This window comes from Malus sylvestris, chromosome 12 (genome assembly GCF_916048215.2).
Source record: "Malus sylvestris chromosome 12, drMalSylv7.2, whole genome shotgun sequence".
Classification (NCBI taxonomy): domain Eukaryota; kingdom Viridiplantae; phylum Streptophyta; class Magnoliopsida; order Rosales; family Rosaceae; genus Malus; species Malus sylvestris.
In genome coordinates this window covers 2,285,956-2,305,264 of record NC_062271.1, presented here as the reverse complement: position 1 = coordinate 2,305,264, position 19,309 = coordinate 2,285,956, and the positions used below count along the sequence as shown (strand labels likewise).

At 35.3% G+C, this 19,309-nt stretch overlaps 1 long non-coding RNA gene across 1 annotated transcript; it reads right to left on the bottom strand.

The window, feature by feature from the left end:
* Positions 1–10,465: 10,465 nt before the first annotated feature.
* Positions 10,466–11,916, bottom strand: LOC126593241 (uncharacterized). Its single transcript, XR_007612898.1, has 2 exons — positions 11,254–11,916; positions 10,466–11,046 (listed from the first exon to the last, which is right to left on the bottom strand). It is a non-coding gene; the product is annotated as an uncharacterized LOC126593241 (long non-coding RNA).
* Between the last annotated feature and the right edge of the window lie 7,393 nt (positions 11,917–19,309).

The following is a 19,309-nucleotide window of genomic DNA, read 5'->3' as shown; positions in this document are numbered from 1 at the left end:
ATGTTAGCATATTCTATGCTGAATATTGTCCTTTGATTAGATCTGAAGTAGGGGTGGTTTGGGAGTGAGGTGCTTAAAAAAAAAATCCATGAAAAAAAATTGTGAGGGTTTTAGGTGTTTGGTAAACTAAAAAAAAAAGGGCTTATTTTGGAAGCTGTTGTGAGAATAAGCTGAAATCAAAGGAAAAAACTAAAGCTGCTATTTGCAGCTTTGGAAAACTGGCTTTTTTTCAAAGCACACGGAACTACAGGACTCCTTTAATGAAAAGATACATTATCAGACTGCTTTTTTTTCCAAAAGAACTTTTACAAAAAAGTTTACTAAACATTTTGTTGTTTTATTTTACAGCTGCTTATTCTCACAGCAGTTTTTTTTCAAAGCACAGTAATACCAAACCAGCCCGTAGTCGAATAACTTGGTCCGTCGAAATTGGTTCGTCTAAATGCAGGCCCGCAATCTTATCCACAGTCCAAGATGAATTTATGAAGAAAAAAAAATCCTAAACATCTACCAAAACCGAAAGCCCCTTAATGAGAAAACTACGGCCCAACAAATAAAAGGTCTCCCTTGTCTAGTGTACTAAACCTTCTTTTACACTGAATGAACAAAATAAAGTTGGAATTTATACGAAGTCAGAATTAATATATGGGACACTTTGGATGCGGTCCCTAGCTATCAATATTCTTTGATTGAAACCTTATTAGTTTTTATTTTTTTATTGATGTCCCTAACACTAATGTAATAATATAAGTTACTATATTTTTTTAAATTAAAAATTAAAAATTGAAATTTGTAATTGTTTATATTAATGAGATTTTAAATAAAATCCATAATTTATGGGATTAAAAATAATAAAATATAAATTATACTCTCTATTGTGTGTGTGTGTACATATATGTATGGGTACATTAACCAAAATTAACAAAAAAAGTTATTGTACCAAAACATGGATACATTCTCAAATCAACGAAAAAGAATGTACCCATATAAGTTTAAACATGGATTAAAAAATTTGAATGGATTTTATATTAAAAAAGGGTACATTTTACATATAACAAATTGATATATTTGAGAATGGGTACATTTAAGATTAAAAAAATTGAAAAATTATATGAATGGGTACATTTAAGATTAAAAAAATTAAGAATCTTTTTATATATATAAAAAAAAAACTAATAGGTACAAACTTAATTTAATTTACTTTTTTATTATTTTGGAAATGTTTGAATTGAAAATTAATTAGAAGTTTAATAGAGGTGTGAGTATTAAACCCTAAATTAATTACTATTTTTATATTAAAAATTTATATAATAAACATGTAAATTCATTATCACATTAATGCTAGGGACTTGAATCAAAATTTGAGAACTAATAAGATCTTAGTCAATGAACAGTAAGAACTAGGGACCGGATACTAATTTTTCCTTAATAAATTGACAAGCACAAATTCGTTTGTTTGGACTCATAAGCATATAAAGAGTTTTTGTGTGCAAACCAAAAAATAAAAAAAAACTTGAAATTTAGAACCCTCCAATTCTCAATTTAAAATGTTCCATGTCAATAAGTGTTAATTACTAACTTCTATGAGTGAGAGTTCAATTATAAAATATACAAAAAAAAAAAAAAAAAACTCAACTATGAGTGGCCGCCAACACCACCACCCACCATCATCATTACCATCACGGTTGTTGCCACCACCACATGGCGTTGTGGCCCCTATTTCTGGCACTGCTACCACCCATTGTCATCACCATTGCTGCCACCACCCCCGCCACAAACCCCCCCCCCCCCCCAAACCACCGTTGTCACCACCACTACTAGCACATTCATAACTACTATCTTTCATTTATATATTAAGGACTCTCTATATACATTAAATTTCGTATTCAAATTTCATTGTTCTTTTAGGTTAACCAAATAAGAAAATTAACAAATTCTAAAAAATAAAATTTTGTTGTTTTAACCAAATAAGAAAATTCACAAATTCTAAAAAATAAAATTATGTCATTTTGGAATTCCTTAACAATTTTAAATTTCCTCATCCAAACACAATGTTAGAGCATTTCATAATTATATTGTTAATTTTCCTAAATTCACAAATTCTAAAAAATAAAATTCTGTCATTTTGGAATTCCTTAACAATCTTAAATTTCCTCATCCACACACAATGTTAGAGCATTTCATAATTATATTGTTAATTTTCCTAAACCTCATTCGAGTCTCTCTTCTTAGTTGATATTAGATTAATTAGAATATTGTTGTAATTCAAACATTTGTAATTCCCGTACAGACATGAGCATAGTCCCATTAATTAGAAATTGTGCTCATACATTGATTGTATAGAAAAAGTTCAACCCCCTCCATACATTTTAGATTTGCCTAAAGTACCTTGGGAAAATAACTCTCATCCCTGCCTTACACACCAATCATGTCTATCTTACACATCACATGACAAGTTTTGCAATCAAATTTGTGAATTCTCTTAATAAAGATATAAATTCTCACATCCAGCTCCATGCACTAGTTGTCTTTGCCTGACACAGCAAGTAAACATGTATGGCGAATGCGTGAGGCATACAAAATGGGTATATGAAATCGGTGTAACCAAGTTTTCTCCCTACCGAGCTAAGAAGTACGGCATGGCACTGATTGTTGATCAAGGAATGTTCAATTAACAATGTTGAAACAAATCAATCTGTTAAGTACTTTAGGTGTCTAATCGTTTGGGCCACATAAACCCCCTCCAACACTTTAAACGTCTAGATACTGTTATGATGACTAGAATCTTAAGGATACTACTCTGCAAATGAGGGTCAATGCTGATGCAAAGAAAATAATAGCTAGACAAAATATGGCATCATAGCAAAGAGAAAACCCATACAAATGTTAGGGTTTATTCAAATGCCCTATAAGGCTATATCCCTATTTTTACTTCAATTTTCCATATTTAATGGATTTAGGTTTGGGTTTTATCCATATAGAAGGACCGTTTCTTGGTAGAAAAACATTTTTATATCATGTATGTAACTGTAACGGTATTTCAAATTAATAATGTATTGTTATGTGAAAAAGTTCATGATTTTGAGGTTGTTTAAAAGTGATTAAAATAACCAAAAATGTTTTAAGATCATCAAAAGAGTTTCTGACAGTGTTTGTTATAAAAAGTTAAAAGTTATTATGAGAAAAGCACATTCTCTTTATTTCAAGTATTTTTCCAGAAAATAAAAAATAAAACTTGCATTTATTATTAAAGTTTTGGTGTGCTTCTAATAAAAGCACTTACGAGTAGAAGAGTTATTTAATGAAATAGCCAAATAGGTACATACAAGCTTTGTGTTATTGATTTCAAATACCAGAACAATAGCATATGGTATCAGTAGGCCTTCATTTTTAGTCCATAAAGGAAGAGTAACTTACATAAAATAAGTTTCTCGTCACATGACATTCCAATTTTGTAATGTAATCTTACGTCAAGAGTAATTTATACATAACATAGCATCATTATACCAAAACGTTAAAATTCAGTGTACTCGTTTCGTATAAAGTCATTTTCACCATAATGAGATTTCAATCATGATGCCTTGGTGCTATTTTCAACCTTAGAATTGATTTTCCTGAGTTGGTGATGTGGTGGTAAGGTGTGTCAAAGTGTCATAACCATAGGATCGAGAGGGAGGGAGAGTAGGGACTGGGGAGGGTTTGTTAGACACATTCGAGTTCTGATTAGACATTATTTATTTTCTTTTGATAGATTTCGTTTCATTTGTGTGTGATGGTCAAACTAAGGGGATAGGCCAAAAGACTAATGTCTTGTCATGACTTTGATATAATTCGATATTGTGTGGGTTACCACTTGTATTTTCAAACTTCGTAAACCCACATTGACTTTGTTTGCTGAATCTTTTGACGACGTTGGTTCTGATTTGATCCTCCCCCATCAAACTCCCTTTTTAGCCTTATGGAATCCGAATGAAAAAGCTTTTTCAAATTAAAATATAAGGTAAATATCAGTTTATTACCCTCAAATTTTGTAGTTTTCAACATTTGATACATAAAATTTTTCGACCCAACACCAGAGTGGCGCTGTTGTAGTTCTTGACCTTTTCTCTGCCCTCCCGTCTCTTTTCTTCCCTTCTTCTTCCTTTTTCATTTTGATTTTCATTTTCCGTTTTCATTTTCTTTCATCTTGAAAGAGACCCTAGTTTTTCTGGGCTCACAAAAGAAACCCAATAGTAGTTGATTTGAATTTTTTTTCTTTTAACTTTATAGTTTTCTGGAAAATTGGGAGGATTTGGATCTCCTCCACCTGGGTTCACAAAGAGAAGATCCATACTTGAAAACACCAAATCCTTGAACTGATTCCAACCAAAACCCTTTTGGATCAAAACCTAGTAGATTTGTACCTTTAGAATTTGAAAAATATAACCCCAAATTGTTGAACCCACTCTCCAAATCGCCCGAATAATCAAGGAGGAGTACCTGAATTCGCAAAGGTTACATCAAACAAATGATTGAAATTGTTGAACCCACTCTTCAGATTTGAAATGATATTTAGAATGAGCCATGAAGTTTTGATTTTCTTATATTACATCCCAAATGATTGACATTGTATCAATTTGAGCTGTTGGTTGAATCAATTGTATCATTCAATTGATGGCATAGTGAGCTTGAGACCCTTACTAAGCTAACGTATATGTCGTATTTGTAATTCATTGACAAAAAAACTTACTATTTTAATGGAGGAATAGACTTTCAAAGAGACAAATGTGTAAGTTAATACAATTTCAAAACATCAAGGTTTTATTTGAGAAAACTGGAACCTCATGACTTATTTTGAAAATCACTTCAAACCTAGATGGTGTATAATCTAGTTAGCCATTTTTTTAATTTTTTTTTTATCATGGGAAAATTTTCGTATTCCTTTTTGTTATCTTACTCTTCTTATGTCAAGTCGATCTCTTAATAAACCTTCGATTTTATTCAATGCAATGACCCTTCATGCTGATGTAGGGAGACTGGTTCAAGAAGATATTAAGTGGTCTTTAGACCTACGTTTGTTGATATAAGGGGGTGTAGTGTATTAAGACTTATATGAACTTTTGTTGAGTTTTTTTTAAGTGATAAGATTTTCACGAATTTAGTAGACTTTTACTTACTATTATAATCTCTGTAAAATTTTATAGATATTTAATGATATATTTTTGTGTAAAATAAATGAGAAATAATATACTTTTGCAGAATTCTAAAGAATAAAATTGATTGTCATGGACTTTTTAATCTGACACATCCCGACCGAGATCAAAGCATGCTGGCCGTCACGTGAGAGTGACGTAGCCATGTGCACAGTGCGGAAGCAATAAAGATAAGATTTATACGAATAATTAAAAACCGAATTACTAGAGTGCACTACTAAACAGGAAGTGATAAGAGTTAGTTACAACAGTAAACAATCCTAAGCAGAGCATATTAAGTCTAGGTGCAATCCAGTATGACAAGTATTAATTATACAATACTAGGAATGTCATACTATTATTTAGATAGGTCATAACCGCCGACGTCCTCAAGCCACCAACAACAAGCTTACTTAAAACCTAGAGGGGCGCAAAACAGAAAACGTGAGTGGGCAAAAACAAATGTTTTACAAAATCATTTTCTTTATCAACATATCTAACCCCTCGCTGTAAAACATGTATAATTTTTCCCAGAATCAGAATATAAGCATATACATAATATTTATATATATATGAAATCATATCAATTCAATTCATGCTTCACATAATTATATTCAAATGTATGTCATGCCAAGATATAACATAAATAAGCAATTTAGGTAAGAATAAATTCATAGAAATATGATATGTTAGCCGGAACCCCTGTGGTAGTCTGTATGGCTGAATTCAAGCTTTAAGTCAATCTAGCCGGAGACACTACAATGACCTATACGGCAATATACTGCACATAAGTCGGAACCACTAAAAAGGTCTGTACGACAAGATTGGGTGTAATATAGTTATGCTCAATTTTACTCTCTCATAATAGTCGGGCGATAAATCGCTAGTCACCTACGAGTCGGAACCATAATTAAGGTCTGTACGACAAGACTGTGCACCTAAGTTGGATCGAATATGAGCATATAGTGCAGGAGGTGACATAAATAAACAGGCATGTACTTCGTATCTTTGGCTCACCCTAGGTGCAGATTTATGAGCTCAACATCAATCCATCACATACCACATCATCGATGATTCACATAGCCAAACATAACTTACATGAACTTACATGTGCCTCCACAGCACCATATATATATATATATATATATATATATATATGTAACCATGAAATACGTATTCAGAATATAAAAGCATTTGGCATATTATTTCAAAGCATACTTTCCTTAAAAATGCATTTTTGGGAAATATATCAAATATAAATATATACTGAAAACAAAAGCCCACTCACTGGTATGTCGACGGGTCGTAACCCCCAAGTCGCCGGTGGATACGCTCGTCCTCGGGATAAGTCTTACCTATATGCGAATTAACTATAAAAACGTTATTTTAAAGCACATAGACAAAATGAGTATATGAATATACCATAGTGACCTACACAACCTCAGGATCATCCCCATATTTTTGGATAAATTTTTCGAGCTCCCACGCGCCGCCACGCGCCGGCAAGGGCACGGCAAAACGCGCCCCCCACGCGCGGCCATGTGCTAGGCACATGTGACAGAACAGGAACGGCGTTAGGAATATTCCGTTAAAACCCAACGGTAACCGTCCAAACTAACTGACGAAAGATTCCCATGTCTTCTTCGACGAGTCGCTGGTCGCCGGTGACTTCGACGGTTTCCGGAAAAATATTAAAATCGTCCTAACTTCTTCATTTTTGCACCATTTTCATGAAATTTGAACCATTGGAAAGCTAACAACATGTAGAATCACGTTATACTATTTTTAAGCCTTGAAACCCTCTAGAATTTATCTGAGGAAGCTTGATAATCCGGTCAACTTCGAAACTAGCTATCCCGATGTCCAAATTTATCCAACGAACCACCCCGAGCCTCCTTAGGACCTCATAAAGCTCTCTATGAGCTTGAAATTCCCTGAAACCAACATATTTACGTCCACATGAATAGTGACCAAAATCGAGGTTAAGGTTTCCACGTGAAATCGAAGGTTTCCTTACCTGAAATTGATACATTTGAACTCGTATGGTCCTCACGAACACAATGGTACCATTTTTTTTGTTCGATCTGTGAGGTTTGGGGTGTTCTTGCCCTTGTTCGTACGTATAACAAGGCGAAAGAGAGAGTAAAACCGAGAGAGAGAAAGAGAGTACGAAAGAGAAAAGAGAGAGGGTAGGGATGTGTGTGTGGTCCCAAAATGTACACCAATCACAACTAGGAGGACACTTAGTTCTAATTGGATCCAATAAAAGAGGAATATAATTAATTGGTCCAAAATTTAAGTTTAAACCACAACATCCTATAATAATTCTCAACATCCTAGGATATTTAGGTAATTTCACACCGTCGATAACATAATTAACGTACATCTCCAGGATTGGCTGTGACATTTTAATGACTAAGTGATTAATAAGATATTATTATTAAGTTTTCATTTTTGAAATGGTGACCATGACCGTGACAAACTGGTCTTGTAAGGTGGTTGTGGCAATGATAGTGGTGGAAGTGTCGCGTGGTGAATGTCGGCAAAATGGTGGTAGCATAGTTGACGTCTTTGGTGGCGGCGATAGTAGTAGGGGTGGTGATTATAGGGTTGGGGTGGTGGAGGAGTAAGGATGGGGGCATTGATGATGGGGTGGTGATGATGGTGTTGGTGATGGTCATAGCGATTAAGGGTGGCGATGATGGTCATGGCAATAACGGTGGGGAGGCGATGGTGACAGCGACAACTCCAGTGGTGGGGGAGGGGTAGATGAGATGGTCATGGTAAGGTGGTGGTGGAAACATCATGGTGAGAGTGGTGATAATGATAGTCATTGCATTATGATGGATGGTAGAATATATAATCAGATAATTGAGAAAAATAAAATCTATCTTTTTATTTTTAATGAAGGATCCATTAAAATCTTAGGGAGGGGGAGATTGGATTTGTTATGACAAAAAATTTACTATACGAGCACTCCAACTCCATCAAAATTCATAACTTTTTAAACCCTTTAAAATAAATGAAATTATGAATACATCTAACTTTTTCTGGACTCACAAAAGTCATAGTTAAATACCATAAGATTTTTATATGCTTTTAAAAATCAATAAAAAGTTATAATTCAACGCATGAAGACTTTTGTTGACTCCAAAGTCTATAAATTTTTTTTTTTGGTCGATAAAGCATAAGATTTTATTGAACGAGAAAGAGCCCATTACAAGTTACATCAAACAAAAATTGGGGTAGACAAAGACCCATTCAACAAAAGATAAAACAATAAAAAAAAAAAAATTCTAATCTGTATCCCGCAAAGGCAAAATGCAGCTGCCGCCACCGCCGTTACCACCTCGTCAGCAGTCACAAGGGTAGTGCCCTAAGAAAACCAACTCTGCATTGAATTTGATGAATGGTATCGCAACACAAAATTTACCAGCACGCAACAAGCAACTATTCCCAACCAAATTTCGCCACTAAAACAACCACATTGGAGAAGAGCCACCAGATATGACCCACCATCACATGCCCCTGTAAGGAGAACAAAAAAAAAAGGAAGGGGATCGAGCCAAGGGGCATCTAAAACACCCTCGCTTTGAGCAAAACCTTAGCACGCTTGGCCCCTTTTTCCAGCATGTCGGTTGGGTCGGAGTGGCGATGGGTTGAGATCTGGCATTCAATACAGGTGTGTCATTTCTAGCTTTGAGAAGAGGTTGTAGGAAGAATGAGATGTGTGAAGGAGGACCTAATGGAGAAGATGATGGAGGATGGGTGTTTTGAAAGAGGATTGCAGAATAGAGACCCAATTTTCTTAAGACAAAATACGGTGATAGACACCGGGGAATCGGCAGACAATGCTGGAGATATGACCAAAAAAGCAGAGAAAACATGGTTGAGCTTTTAGAAAGGAGAAGAAGAAGAGAAAAAAGCAAGAAATAAACGGGGGTTGCAACCGACTCCAACCAAAGGAAGGAGTCAGTGGCGAGAGGGGTTATGTGCAGGAGAGAAAGCAGGAGTGGCAAGGTCTTCTAGAGAATGCAAGAGAGATGGGTTTGCAAACAAGTTTCTATAATTTTTTTATTGAACCTTAAAAAGTTTATATTGAATACACTTGAATTTGAGCATCAAGTAAAGTCTGTTAAACTCCATATACAATACACCCTTAGATTTTTTGCTGGATTTTTGCCCATCTATTGTACTAAAAGATTACATCCCTTTTTTAATACGAATCATTTATGAAACAAACATAATGTATTCATTTTAATAAAGAGACTTACATGAAATAGGAACGGCAATATGGCAAAGCTTCAAATCTATCATGTGTCGCCACATGTTTTATCTTTCACATATAATATTAATAACACATGATTGGTTTTGAAAACTATCACCTTACCGTTCACCGTTTATGCAAGTTATTTTTCAATTTTGGTTGTTTCTCAGTACGTGGTGTGAGATTTAAGTTGTATCGTTACGTACATTACATGTGCTTTATTTTCCTACTTTCTCTACAGAAAATCTATCTTTCAGTCAAAATACATCTCTTTACGCATTATGTTACCATTACATGATGCAAACAAAAGTTAATACATCTCCGTTGACACAACAAATTTTCTCTATTTTTTGGCTGTCTAAATTATATTCTCTGGTCAAAACCAGTTCGCCGGTTAAGATTTTGGTTTTGTACACATTTGGATTACTTTGCCATGTGATTTACCATATCGCACAACTTATTGTGGAATTTACTATTTACCAAATCTATGTCTACCATTTACAGGTGCTTCTTTAAAAGAGTGAGTGAATACTAAAGTAATATGCAGAACAGAGGCTTGCTCTGTTACTAGATAGAAATGGAAAACTTGGGACTACAAATTTGATTTTCATTTTTCTTTTCGATGGAAAATAAAACTGAAAATTTGATATTGACAAAGGGAGAGATCATAATTTTCTTTACTAAATTGGATTATGGGACTAGATTGTATTGATATAATGAATAGGAAAATAACTTACGAAACAAGTTGACCGCTCCCCTAACATACTGTTTCTTGCAAGTTACTCTTCTTTAATAAATATGCTTGTATGAATTGGTGCAAGAACACTAGTTCCAATTTGGATATTGAGAGAGAGAGAGAGAAGGTCGTACCCAGTGCACAAGGCTCCCGCTTTACGCAGGGTCTGGGAGAGGTAAATGTCGGCTAGCCTTATCCCCATTTATGGAGAGGCTGCTCCTAAGTCTCGAACCCGAGACCTACCGCTCATGGACGAAGGCACTTGCCATCGCACCAAGTGCGATCAAGAGAGATAAAATAATATTTATATTGATTGCTAGATAGCTTGATACATCCTTGTAGTACAGAAATTTTTAATAACCACCCCAAAAAAGAAAAATTACTGATAGAAGATATGGAAGTAGAAGAAGCAGAGGCATCCTTGGTGGTACAAAAGATAAACACTACAACTTCATCTTGTCCTATTTTGTATCTAAAACTGGAACTACCACTGTTGCTAAAGATATTAAACAAAAACAAAAGCTAAATCCTCCTCCTCTTCGTCCTAGTGGGGTCATCACATCTTTACTTAATTTTAACAAATTTTATCAGATCATCAGTTGGTGGAACCATTAGCATTTGGGGTGGAGGAAGAGCTGAGGTTGAGGTCAGGAAGTGTATTTCCAGCTGCTGCATTGGCTTTGGCTTTTGAAGAAGTACTTTTGGACAGCTTCTGCTGAAGCTCAGAAAGCAAGGCTTGATTCTCCTGGTTCAGCAGCTGTGCCTTCTTCCTCAGCCTCTCATTCTCTTTCATTATGTAGCAGTTCTGCAAGTACAGCTTTGAGTTCAATCTTTCCATTGCTGTGAAATTTGTCTGAAATTCCTGTGTTGCACTGAAACCAATCCAAGAAATACAAAAAGGGTATCTCAGATAATATTATTTATTGGCATAAAACATGTTAAATGTGTTACACATGAAGACAGTAACATTATACTATTAAAAATGCACAAAAATGAACACAAAAAATAAAATAAAATAAAAATAAGGAAAAATGCCCTATGGATTTAATGAGAAATAACTTGGATCAAAGAAAGGTTACCCAGAAACAGATTTGGATGTGAGAAATTATTTGGTTGGAAATGACTTGGTTTGTGCAGTGCTTTTATTGGAAGCACTTATGACAGTTTTACAAAAAGAAGGTGATGACAACTGGAGAAAGCAGAGCAACTTATCAAATTATGGAGCACTATGGTTAGATTGTTTAGATATACAGACATATAGATATATCTATATATATATATATAGGTGGGTTGTTTTGCGAGGAAAGAAAAAGAGAGATGGAATCATAAGTAGTCCAAAACTGCACTCAATGAAAAACAAAAAAATGGTTTCTTTCGGCTTACCACTGATGAAAGAAAAGGATCAAAATCACGTATTCAAACTGCCAAAAACTTAAAAACTTCTTGGTTTGATTACCAGAGCATTCAAAAATACAAATCTTACCCTTTTCCACATTCAAGAGGTTGGTATGAATGATCAAAAGTTTTTAAGAACCAAAGTGATAAGTTCTAGAGAGAGAGAGAGACAAAGAGAGAAGCCATCTGGAACAAAAAGTGTTGGATAATCCAAAATTGTGAAACGTTTCTAAAGGCAAACATTCCCTCCACAAAATGAGGTGTAGAGCACACAAAGAACACTAAACGAAAAACAATGTGAATTACAATATATATGTATATATTTGTTTAAGTAAAATGAGTAAAGAAGTGACCTTTAGAAGGTTAGGTTGGTAAGAGAGCTTCGTGGCCGAGGAAGCAAATCTTCTGGTTTTGTAACAAGATGTAGCAGTGAGAGAATAAAGGGCTGAGTTTGGTGTGAGGGACAAAAGGAACAAAGAGGGCCTTAATTTATAGAGCCAATGCCACTACTACTACCAGTCTTCCTAGAGAGAGAAACGATGCAACCATATGAGAGAGAAACAGAGAGAGAGGGAGAGAGAAAGGGAAGGGGACATGCCCTCTCTATCTGACACAACAATCATGCATCTGTAAGCATGGAAGGCGGCCGGTTATGAGCCTAAAAGATTTTAGAGTTTATGGTTTTCTATGATGATGATGAATATGGCGTCATGTGAATGATGATGGTTTTTCGGGTTTTGCAGCACAAGACATAAATAATTTTTTTTTTTTAACTTGGAAAAAAGAAAAACAAAATAAAAGGCATAGGGGTATTGTGGTCATAAAAATGACATTATGGACATGGAAGAAGAAGAAGAGAGGGACAATTATGGGTAGCTAGGGTTTGTAAATGATGGCGGAGCTAGGGCCGTCCCAAGATTCGCAATGATGGTTTGGATTGGCTTTCCCTTCCCTTCTCTTATCTCCTCCATCATCAATTACAACTTCTGCAATTATTTCTTCTTCTTCTTCTACTTATTTCTTCTTATTTCTCTACTAACTACTATTTTTGTCCCTCTTTTTATTCCCCTTTCATTTCATAATTCTCATGTGTTGGGAACTGTTGGCAATAATCAATTTCAGCCATTATGGATTCTGGTTTCCCTTCCCACCCTTCAAGATCAAGAATTGGCGGTTTTGTTGCCCTAAATTCAACTTGCATTTTGTCATTTTGGTCCAGAAATCTATCTCATATCTTTTAGGTCTTGTCAAAGATTTGCATCCTTATTACAAGAATAAATATGGATACAAAGAGCCGGACACGCTATCACGATTATCTGATTTAACTCATGTCTATTTATATTTACATATAATAGTGGTAGTTTACCTACTGTAATATACGTTATGCAAGATTCGAACTCAAATGCAAGAAGACAGACACATTACTCTGCTTAACTAATCAAACTCACACCTGCTTTTTCAAATATATTAATTAAAGGGAAATGATTTTCATATATTCATCTTTATTTTTTATCATCGGAACAAATAAATAAAACGAAAACAATTATATGATTAAATATGAGTGTTAATGTGCCTAGAGCATTCTTTGGTGACAAACCCATTGCCCCAAATGTGAATCCCTATCAGCTAAAACAAGTGGTTCCAACGGAAAGACCAAAGAAAACAAAAAGACTAAAGAAGGGTATCCCTTTAGTAGGCCTTTGTATCCTATAAGTACAACAAAATGACCATTTTGCCCTTGATACATAACTTGCACGGTTTGGCACCATCGATGGTGTTTTATTTTACGTTATTACAATCATAATTACAGGCCAAGCTAGCATCATAAGTAAAAAAGCAGGTTGTTTTTCTGCCAAATTTAAGGGTGTGAGCTTGAAATAATGGGTGTGGAGAGGGGGAGTTCTTGGGGCCAGCCAGCTCCGAGCCCTCATGGGTTATTGAGTGGCTTAACGTGAAACATCATGGTTTGACAGAGGGTGTTTTGGAAGGGTCTATCATCTGAGGGTAGAATCGTCCAACTGCCTTTGGTGTCCCTCGTGGACCTCGTTCATTTCAATCCTCATTTGGGGATATGCTTACCTCAATCTAATTATGGCAATGCAGACAATGACCTTTTTGTCCTCAATGGTTTGTTTTCCTTTTTCTTCCAATTTTCTCAAATACTTGTGTAAATAACGTTCACCAAAAGGTAGTTTGTTAAAGCATTTCCAAAATAGCGTGCGCCAAAAGGTAGTTTCTTCCAATTTTCTCAAATACTTGTGTGAACTCAACCCAAAATTGAGTTCGTTTCCAAGTTTAATTAATTGACGTTTCCAAAATAAAATAACATTTTTGGTCTTTATATGGGTTTTCTAACAACTGCTGTCGCAAATGCGGGTTAGCTAGTTTGTTAAAGCATTCGTTTGTTGCTTGTATCTATATTTGTATAACCTTTTTTGTATATTACTATAATTTAAAGAGAAAATGCTAAAGAGATTCTTTCAAAAGTGAGGGTTTTCACAGATTCTCTATCGTCACGTATTTTTAGTATAATATTTTATAATATTGGCCTGAAAATTGTGCCAAATATGTGAAGTGAAGTGACGGATAGTTCATACAAAGTCTCACTTTGAAAGACTCATTAACATTTCTCTAATTTAAATATTATTTATAAACATTTAAACTGCATATTGCTTCAACTTTAGCAATACATGAAGTAGGGCTCGTTGGGCCAAGTTTGGGCCCAATGGAATTTAGAAATCCTAAATTAGATTAATGCGCTTTCTAGCCAAATTAGATTAGTGTCATTACATAAGTAAATCCTAATTAAAATAAAGTGACAAAATGCTTGATATGAAAGCCTTACTCTATCTATATAGGTTATTGCTATCCCATTAATAATGTGTTGGGAAAATGTAGAAATATGACTTGTTGTATTGATGTGTGGAAATATCACAATATATACAGGGTTACATAAAATTCTAGTTGGGGTTACATAAAGCTTTATTTAGGTAGGAATCATACACTAATTATATGGAAAATTACATTCCTATGATACATACAATAACAACGGAGTAATTTCCTTTAATCTAACCGCCTTGCAAAATGGACGAGCTTGATCGAACGAGTTTAGAGCAAAGAAGACTATGATGGGGTTGATGGAGTGCTATGGTGAGGAGAACAATTGGTTGATCCATAGACGAATATACTAATTCCGATGACTCCCAGGAGCCACTTTTTCACTAACAAAATGATAATCGAGTTCAATATGACAGTGCGAGCATGATGAACAAGATTAGCAGCAAGATAAATGGCACTAAGATTGTCACAATAAAGCAAACACATGAAAAGACAAACAAACACCAAGCTCTCGAAGAAGAAAGCACAACCAAGTAGTCTCCGCACAAGCATGAGCAAGAGATCTGTATTCGGATTCAACACTAGATAAAAAAGGGTTGGTTGCTATTTGCAAGCATAAGCGAAAGGAAAATGGTTCCTTCTTTCTTCGTTGTGGGATTCATACTCTCAACAAACCCTCTCATATGTGACGAATTTTCAAGCCTAGCACATGGACAACACAAATTGGGTGACGTGGAGTACATGTAGCCATTAGGCTTCACACGTGGGACAACCTACTCTGATACCACAAAGAAATTTTACTCCTTGTGTTGATATGTGAAAATATTACAATATATATAGGATTTCATAAAGCCCTATTTACTTATTTAGGTAAGAATCCTACCCTAATTACTATGAGAAGTTACATTCGTATAATACATACAATAACGATCAATTGCTTTAGTAGCTAGGCCAGAGCACCCAATTCCCAACTAATCTATTCCGAACGGAAGCAATCGATCAAATGGAGCTAGCTTACAAGAGGAGGCCCGATAAGCTTCAAAGTCATCCCCAATGACGGATTTTTTCATTGTTTGGAAGGTTTCACCTTCTTTATTGGGGCGCCTTCCGCCTCTCTTTCCTCGTTATTGATGCCACTACAGATACTCCTATCAGAGTGATTCTTCCCACTAAAAAAAAAAGAAGACGAGCACTCAGTTCTGTTTTTGGAGTTCAATGGTCGAATTTGGTCTGATAGATACGTTGGAATTAGAGAGTTTTCCTATAATCTAACACAAACAATTAATATATGATACTCCATTGATTTGCCAGTTGATTCTTACTAATCTCATTGTTTCATTAGATTCTTACTAAATTTAATGTTTATTTAGACCTTAAGGGTGCGTTTGTTGCACCTCTTTAAGTGGGACTGGCTTGGACTAACTTAAGTATGACTATAATCCTGCATTTGGAATGGTGCTGGACTACAATAAGTGAGACTCACCTTGACTATGAGGCATTCCCTACTTCACTAAACCTCGCTAATGAGTCCCAAGCTTTCGCTTGGTATTAAGCGGGACTAGGAAACAAGATTAGACCAGAGCTTTTATTTTCCCTGGGCTTCGCCTTCTTTCTTCTGCGGCGCCATCAACTACAGCCCACAGCTAACGCGACCACATCACTATGTAGATCTCAAAATCTAACCACCAAATTTCAAAAGAAACAAAAAAAGCAAAAGATAACAACAACAACAATCCCCAATCAGATAATTTCATCTTTTTCTTAGAAAATTCCGAGATGGTTATTTTGTTATGGAATTTAAGACGGAGAATTAAAGCATTGAGGGAGAGTTTGGGTTTCTTTGAAATCAAGATGACACATGAATCACAATCTATATCATCTCATTGCTTTGGGAAATGAGAGAAATGGATAGAGAAGGGGAGATAAAGTAGCTTCAGGGAGCAAGAGTGATAGAGAGACGAAGAGGAAGATAAGGAGATGAGGGGATTGGACGGAGCCAACAAAGATAAGAAGATTCCAGAGAGTACAGGTTTTAAGAAAAAAAAGGGTAAATTACATAGTAACCCCTCAAGTTTGAGTTCTATTACAACTCCATACAACATCTTTAAAACATTTCACTTTCATACCTCATGTACTATTTTATTTCAAAATAATACATCCGTTAGATTTTCCATCCATTGGTTTGTTAAATGCTGATGTGGCTGCCACGTGACAAAAATAATAATTTTTTTTAAAAACCCTGAATCTTTTAAAAAAAAAAAAAAAAAAAAAACTGAAAATCGCAAAACCTACCCTACCTTCCCCGCAACCCATCCCCACCCCCATTTCCTGCAACCCAAACACCCCATGCCACCCTATCCCCTCATCCCCGCAACCTTTCTCCTACCTCATCACCCTCACCCACCACACCCCCAGATTTCCCCTCTCACTACTACTTCCACACGCCTTCAAATCACCACCCGAATCCAGCAACGCCGAGAACCGTCACAGACTTGATCGTCGTACCACCACACTTGGGAGCCTGATATCTAACCCTCATCGCTGCCTAGTACACCACTCTAATCATAATTATTTTAGAAGGACAGACGGCTGCGAAGGAAAACTGGGGGTGCAAGGTGATAAGAGCATATTTATGCGAATGAGTTAACTTGTTCTCATGCATTTATGTTGTTATTTCTTAGTTAATTATGTATTTTAAGCTATTTTCATGTGTTTGTAAGTCCATAGGCCTTATGAAGCAATAAGATGCATTTTGGTGCATTTTGGAGCAGTTTTGGGCTTGGAATGAATAACACATACATAGAGCAAGGTGAATGGACGAAATTAAAGACTAAAGAGGCTAGGAATGTGTTAAAGAGAAAGAAGAATTAATGTAAAAAGGACAAAGAGCTCAGCCACAAAGGGGTGTCACTCCACCATTCACCTTTCCATCATTGCCGTGCACCACCATTGGACTCCCTTTGGATTCCTATGCCGTGCATCATCATTCATGTTCCCTCTATTGACTCATTTGTTGCATCATTCCACCTCTTTCTTTTCTCTACCATATGCATAATCATTCATGTTCCCTAGCTGCAACACCACTCCATTTTACCCCCATGCTTTGCATCATCACTTCACTTTCACCTTTGAATCATTTCAAACACCACTCATTGCACTCAATTGCTACACCATTCCTTGTTCCCTCCATCATTTCAAATTTCATGCATCATTACATTGAATCATTGCACTCAATTGCTACACCATTCCTTGTTCCCTCCATCATTTCAGATTTTATGCATCATTACATTGAATCATTGCACTCAATTGCTACACCATTCTTTGTTCCCTCAATCATTTCAGATTTCATGCATCATTTCACTTAATTGCTACACCACTCCATGTTCCCCTCTATTGCCATGCACTTCCTCTATAAAAGGAAGTGTTTGTAACATAAATTTAATTCATACTTTGTTAGATCATGCACTCTTATTTTCAACACAACCTTCATCCAAACACATCCATTCATCTTCACATCCATTCCTCCATACAAACAAACCTTCAAACACTCACCAACATCTTGTGCCGTAGCAAAGGAAGGGAAGGAAAGTGCTTGGACGTGCTTGTTGTCCAACTTGGATCGTTTGAGCGTTTAGGTGTTTTCTTTCTTTTGTTTCTAATGTTTAAATTCATTTCCTTTCATTTTTTGTAAATATGAGTGGCTAAACCCCTCTTGGCTATGGGTGATTTCAAAGCCATGATTATGTGTGCAATATAATTTGATAAATTCCAGTTATGAACTCTTGAATCGTGAATGCAATTGGCTTAACTATTTGATTGATAACTTATTTGTATTTGTTAATTAAGGGTCGACACTTAATTGGCATGCATAAATCCGTTGCTAGAATATAAAGAAGTTTCACATAATCGTTACAAACTTATATTCATATGTAGTGAAGGTCGCTTATAAACGATCGCGTTAAGTTCAATTCCTAGCATGAGTGACATGATGTCATAGTTGCAAGTGCTTTGTCAATACTTATGATTTTCATTAAAAGTAATGATCTTTGATTGTATCTCTATTATGATGTCATGTAGGGAACTTTTGAAGAATGTTTTGGGTTGTCGAATGATGTCATCCAATCCAATAAAACAAGGAAAATCTGAGAGTTAATTAGTGATGTCACGGTTAATTTGGAGCATTGTCATTCATAATTCAATGAAGTAGTAACTGGAAATTAAGTTAATTGCATACATGTCATGTGTGGAGAAAAAGCCTTTAGCTATCTCATCCATCATCTTATTTCTCAAATTTGTTTTACAATTTGTCTAGTTTTTCGTACTTGTTTGTTTGTTTCAACTTCGTCCAAAACTCAGTCCCCCTTTACTTTAGATTGTCTAATTAGTTAGAATCTATTTTAATTTGTGTTTTTAAATGTTTTGATTCAAGTAAAAGTCAATTTTCGTTCAAAGTCATTCCTAGTGTCTAGTTTAAGTTTATTTAGTTGTTTTAAGCTGTTTTGAGTATTTTAAAGTTTGCTTTGAGTCTTGTGAGTCTTGTTAAGTATTTTTAAGTTTAGTTTTACGTTTTTGAGTCAGTTTAGAGGTTATTAGCAAGCCCTCATAATCCCCGGTCCAGAACGATCCCTACTTATACTTATACTACAGTTGTCAAAAGAGGGTTAAATTTGTGTGTTAAGTTAATTTTCGCATCAAGTTTTTGGCGCCGTTGCCGGGGATTAGCAAATTGCTAATCCCTTGTTATTTCTTTTTGTTTATTTTCGTGTCTTTTGTTTTTAGTTATTGACTTTGTTTTTGTTTGTGGTTTTTTTTTTTTTTTTTTTTTTTTTACTTTTGATATTTGATTTAGTTTTGTTTCCTTGATTTCAGGTACTAGAGAAGTAAGACATGAATTTTGCTACC